Source organism: Ceratotherium simum, chromosome 13 (genome assembly GCF_057802395.1).
Source record: "Ceratotherium simum simum isolate JZ-2026a chromosome 13, ASM5780239v1, whole genome shotgun sequence".
Lineage (NCBI taxonomy): Eukaryota > Metazoa > Chordata > Mammalia > Perissodactyla > Rhinocerotidae > Ceratotherium > Ceratotherium simum.
This window is the reverse complement of record NC_141912.1, coordinates 12,916,336-12,922,335: the sequence shown is the minus strand read 5'-3', so window position 1 is coordinate 12,922,335 and position 6,000 is coordinate 12,916,336.

Sequence of the window (6,000 nt, the reverse complement as noted above, 5' to 3'; positions counted from 1 at the left end):
ATTTATAAACAAAATGTGTGTGTGTGTGTGTGTGAGAGGAAGATTAGCCCTGAGCTAACATCCAATGCCAATCCTCCTCTTGTTTTCTGAGGAAGATTGGCCCTGGGCTAACATCCGTGCCCATCTTCCACTACTTTAAATGGGGCGCCAACACAGCATGGCTTGACAAGCGGTGCATCTGTTGGCGCCTGGGATCTGAACCTGCGAACACTGGGCTGCCAAAGTGGAGCAGGCGAACTTAACCGCTATGCCACCGGGCCGGCCCCTATAAACAAAATTTTAGTAAATCAAATCCGACATATAGAAAAACAATACATCATGATTAAGTGGAGTTTATCCCAGGAAGGCACAATTTGTTTAACATTTGAAAATTAATCAATGTAATTAACCATATTAACAAAGTATAGATGAAAAACTGTGTGATTATCTCCACATATGCAGAAAAGCATTTGGCAAATTCCAACATCTGTTCCTGATAAAAATACCTTTGAAGGGTGTGTTTTGCTGACTCCTTCTGAAATCTGCAGCCTTGGGGTCTCTCGCTGCTTTCTCCAACATGTGCCCTGCTTGATCCCCACTGCTTTTTGAAGTTTCTTCATTTACTTTATAATTTTTTCTAGTTTCACTGAAAATGGAGTTTTCATTTTTATCCTGCTCCCTCTACATGCCATCTTGACACTACAAGGGTCAAAGATTCACGCAAAATGTAAGACGGAGCAAGGCGAAATAATTACCAGTGGTTAATGGATTCTTCATTTGTTAAATGACCCCCCCCACACACACGGCAACCTATGGCTCTTAACCAGAGGTTTCCATATACCAGGACAGTATTGAAAGTCTATAATCACATCTACGTAATACACATGCTATCAGTTTTGACAAGTAAACTAATGTCTCCTCCCTCTAACAGGACATTTCTGTGTACATTATGCATCCCGAAAAATGGTCATGAAAACACACCACTAGAGCCAAATGATGCAGGTATAAAATAGGGCGTAGTAGAGGAAAAACTTACAAGTAGGAAGTAGTCGAGTGCATGCAATTCCTCACATCTAATTACCCCACAGCTTAGGCCAGGCATAGAGGGTCTACATGCACTGCGGGCAACATTCCAATCGAGAGGGGTCCCTGTGCCCTCAATTTTTCACATATTTACAGTGATGGGGTCGGGATGGGGTGAAGCAGAGAACGGTCAGAAAGGGGGAGTCCCTGGAGTCCCACAGCTGGTATCTGCAGATGTGATGGAGCCAACTCAGACCTGCTGAGCCAGTTTTCTGCCAAATGACCAAAATGAAGGACAAAATGACCATCTAGATTTGTCTGTCTTTAGATGAAGAGATGTTTTGGAAATGTGATTTGATACATCAATTACTCGAATTTATGTATTTACCAATCACGCTGTAATGGATTTTTTTACTATATTAATTTTAGTTGCTACTCAAAATGAGGACACTTGCCTTAGATTTATAACCTCACTGGGTTTAGATTTATAACCTCACTGGGTCTCCATTTCCTTATCTCTTGAAAAAAGAGGGGCAAGGGGTTGAGGTTGATGGTATTTGATAACTACTACCCTACCATAAGTGAATTTAAAAGCTGAAAGAGATGAGGCCATTTCTAAACATATTCTGCTGTTTTCACACTCTGAAGTCTAGCTCTCTGCACCACATGTAATGGGACTGGCTGACCTTTGAGTCTCTTTCAACCTTGAAATTCGCTTGTTTGACTAGCAGTACAATTATTTCCATAATTTAGTAAGAACAGTTAACCACCAGAGGGCAGTCAGGTTACAAGGCAGTAAGGACAGATGCTGGCCACAAAGGGACAGCAAGGTACACATTCAAATGCAATGCACCTGTGACTTTTAAAATTCTTATCGCAATTAAATTCCAAGAAAATTTTATTGCCTGCTAAGATTATGTCACCCAATTCTGACATGTGCGTGGGGTTTTGCAACACCACCAAGCAATTTTTGGACACCAGTTGAGTGTCCTACAATTTAACTCAATTCTACCACGATCTACAAGGAGATAGCATGAGATTCCACAGACTAAGGACTCTGTCCTACAAGTCTGGGCCCCCCTATCCCCACTTCAGATTCCAATTGCAATCCAGGTTGTCACCTGGGCTTCTGACCAACAGGCTATAGATTGGAGGTTCCAACGACCTCCTCCGTGGGTTTGATTAATTTGCTAGAGCAGCTCACAGAACTCAGAGAACATTTTACTTACTAGATTACCAGTTTATCATAAAAGAATATAACTCAGGAACAGTGAGATGAAAGAGATGCATAGGACAAGGTATAGGGAACGGGCTCAGAGCTTCCATGTTCTCTATGAGCACACCACTCTCCCCAAACCTCTACATGTTTGCCAACCCAGAGGGAATCTCTCTGAACCCCCTCCTTTTTGGATTTTTATGGAGGCTTAATTATACAGGCATGATTGATTAAATTATTGGCCATTGGTGACTGATTCAACCTTCAGCCCCTCTCTCCTCTCCAGACATCAGGTGTCAGGTGTGTAGGACTGAAAGTGCCAACTCTAACCACACGATTGGTTTTCCAGGCAACCAGCCCCCATCCTTAGGTGTGGTCCAAAAGTCACTCATCAACATATCAAAAGACTTCTTTAGCCCTCTCATCACTTAGGAAATTCCAAGGATTTTAGGAACTCTGAGGCAGAAACGGGGACAAAGACCAAATATATATTATTATAAATCTCAGTATCATACCCACCTACTTCACTCTACGTTTTGTGTTGTGCTAGGAGTCCAACCACTAATAATGCCCTCTAAAGCCCACAGCCCAAATATATGACGTTAAGAAGGAAAGAATGGCCGCCCATTCACAGTGTGTGGGATTTCTTTCATTCATTCAACAGGTCTGTATTCAGAACTTACTATGAACCAGGCACTGTTCCATGAACTCGTGATGCATCAGCTAACAAAGCAAAGATTCCTCCTGACCTTGTGGAACTGATGTTCTGGTGGGAGGACAGACCCAATAAAAACTAAGACAAATAAGTAAATTATGTAGTGCATTACGTGATAAGTGCTGTGGAAGAAAGGAGAAGTAGAGTTGAGTATGGGAGGGTTGAGTTTCAGGTAATGGGTTTGCAATTTTAGGTAGGCCTTTGGAGGGGACATTTGACCACAATTGAGATGATGGAATAGGCCATGTGACTGGCGAAACAGCATTTCAGCCCGAGGGAACAAACATGAGAAGGTCCCCCTAGTAGATGAGGTCAAAGTAAGAGGAAGCATATAACGAAGACTTTGGTTTTTTACCCTGAGTGAAATGGGGAACCACCACAGGATTTTGAGCAGAGGAGGGACATTTTTATTTTTTTATTTATTTATTTATTTGCTCATTACAGGTCTAGGATTTTTTTTATTGAGGTCATAATAGTTTATAACATAGTGAAATTTCAGTTGTACATTATTGTCAGTCACCATATATATGTTCCCCTTTACTCCTTATGCCGTCCCCCCAACTCCCTTCCCCTCTGGTAACCACTAATCTGTTCTCTTTGTCCATGTGTTTGTTTATCTTCTATATATGAGTGAAAACATATGGTCTTTGTCTTTCTCTGTCTGGCTTATTTCGATTAACATAATACCCTCAAAGTCCATCCATGTTGTTGCAAATGGGACCATTTTGTCTTTTATTTATGGCTGAGTAGTATTCTATTGTATATGTATACCACATCTTCTTTATCCATTCGTCAGTTGATGGGCACTTGGGTTGCTTCAACGTCTTGGCTATTGTGAATAGTGCTGCAGTGAACATAGGGGTCCATAAGTCTCTTTGAATTGTTGATTTTGATTTCTTTGGATAAATACCCAGTAGTGGGATAGCTGGGTTGTATGGTATTTCTATTTTTAATTTTTTGAGAAATCTCCATACTGTTTTCCATAGTGGCTGCACTAGTTTGCATTCCCGCCAACAGTGTATGAGGGTTCCCTTTTCTCCACATCCTCTTCAACATTTGTTATTTTTTGTCTTGGTAATTATAGCCATTCTGACAGGTGTAAGGTGATATCTCATTGTAGTCTTGATTTGCGTTTCCCTGATGATTAGTCATATTGAACATCTTTTCGTGTGCCTGTTGGCCATCTGTATATCTTCTTTGGAAAAATGCCTGTTCATATCCTCTGCCCATTTTTTGATCGGGTTGTTTGTTTTTGCGTTGTTGTGTTGTATGTGTTCTTTATATATTTTGGAGATTAACCCCTTGTCAGCTATATGATTTGCAAGTATTTTCTCCCAATTGGTGGGTTGTCTTTTCATTTTGTTCAAGGTTTCCTTTGCCTTGCAGAAGCTCTTTAGTCTGATATAGTCCCATTTATTTTTTCTTTTGTTTCCCCTGCCTGAGTAGACATGGTATTTGGAAAGATGCTTCTAAGACCGATGTCAAAGAGTGTACTGTACAGATGTAGGATATTTTACAGGATTATACTCTTTACAAGAAAGAGTTGGTCCCATTATAGGATTATAGGATTGTATATATAGTAGGTACTTCAGGCTTGTTTTCATGGAATGACTTAATGGAGTTTATTCTACATGGGAGGTATTTAATATAAATATAAAAATAAAGAACTGTTATCCCAGTGTTCTGGAATGACTGGTTTACTTTTGATATTCAAATATTTCTATCAAAAGACATCAGTCTGGGGGCTGGCCCGGTGGTGCAAGCGGTTAAGTGCATGCACTCCGCTGCCGCGGCCCGGGGTTCGCTGGTTCGGATCCTGGGTGTGTACCGACGCACTGCTTGTCAAGCCATGCTGTGGAGGCATCCCATATAAAGTGGAGGAAGATGGGCATGGATGTTAGCCCAGGGCCAGTCTTCCTCAGCAAAAAGAGGAGGATTGGCTGCTGTTAGCTCAGGGCCGATCTTCCTCACCAAAAAAACAAAAAGACATCAGTCTGATTATCAGATAGGGACACTTGAATTGCAGAATTTCTTAATTGCACTCTAGCTGCATTTTTGCTATTTTACAAACTTGGCTATTTTAAAACTACCTGAAAATTATTAAAAATTATTGTTCGCTATTACTACCTTGTATTTTCAGGAAAAGCTTACATTATCAATAACTTCTTTAATGAGGTAGCAAAATATACAGTGCATTTTATTTTTTTACAAGAATTTATTTCCAGCTTTATTGTGTTATTATTGACATAGAACATATGTAAATTTAAGGTGAACAGTGTGATGATTTCATATCTGTATATATAGCAAAATGATTACTGCAATAAGGTTAGTTAACATTTCTGGGGAAACATTTTTTGGAGGAAACTAGTAGTTTGACACACCCAACAAAACGGCCCAGCCAGACCACCTAACAATGAATGAAGTCCACAAGTCCCAATCCTACCCACATGTACAAAGCTTTTTAGTTCCACGCTTTTATTTTTATTTATTTATTTATTTATAGACTGTTTTATTTTTTTTAATTTTTTTAATTTTTTGTTTATTGCAGTAACTGGTTTATAACATTGTAAAAATTTCAGGTGTACATCATTATACTTCTATTTCTGCATAGATTACATCATGTTCACCACCAAAATACTAATTACAACCCATCACCACACACATGTACCGAATTATCCCTTTCACCCTCCTCCCTCCCTCCTTCCCCTCTGGTAACCACCAATCCAATCTCTGTCTCTGTGTTTGTTTATTATTGTTATTATCTACTACTTAATGAAGGAAATCATACGGTATTTGACCTTCTCCTTCTGACTTATTTCACTTTGCATTATACCCTCAATGTCCATCCACGTTGTCACAAATGCCTGGATTTCATCGTTTCTTATGGCTGAGTAGTATTCCATTGTGTATATATACGACATCTTCTTTATCCATTCGTCCCTTGGTGGGCACTTAGGTTGCTTCCAAGTCTTGGCTATTGTGAATAATGCTGCAATGAACACAGGGGTGCATGTACCTTTACAAATTGGTGTTTTCAAGTTCTTTGGATAAATACCCAACAGTGGAA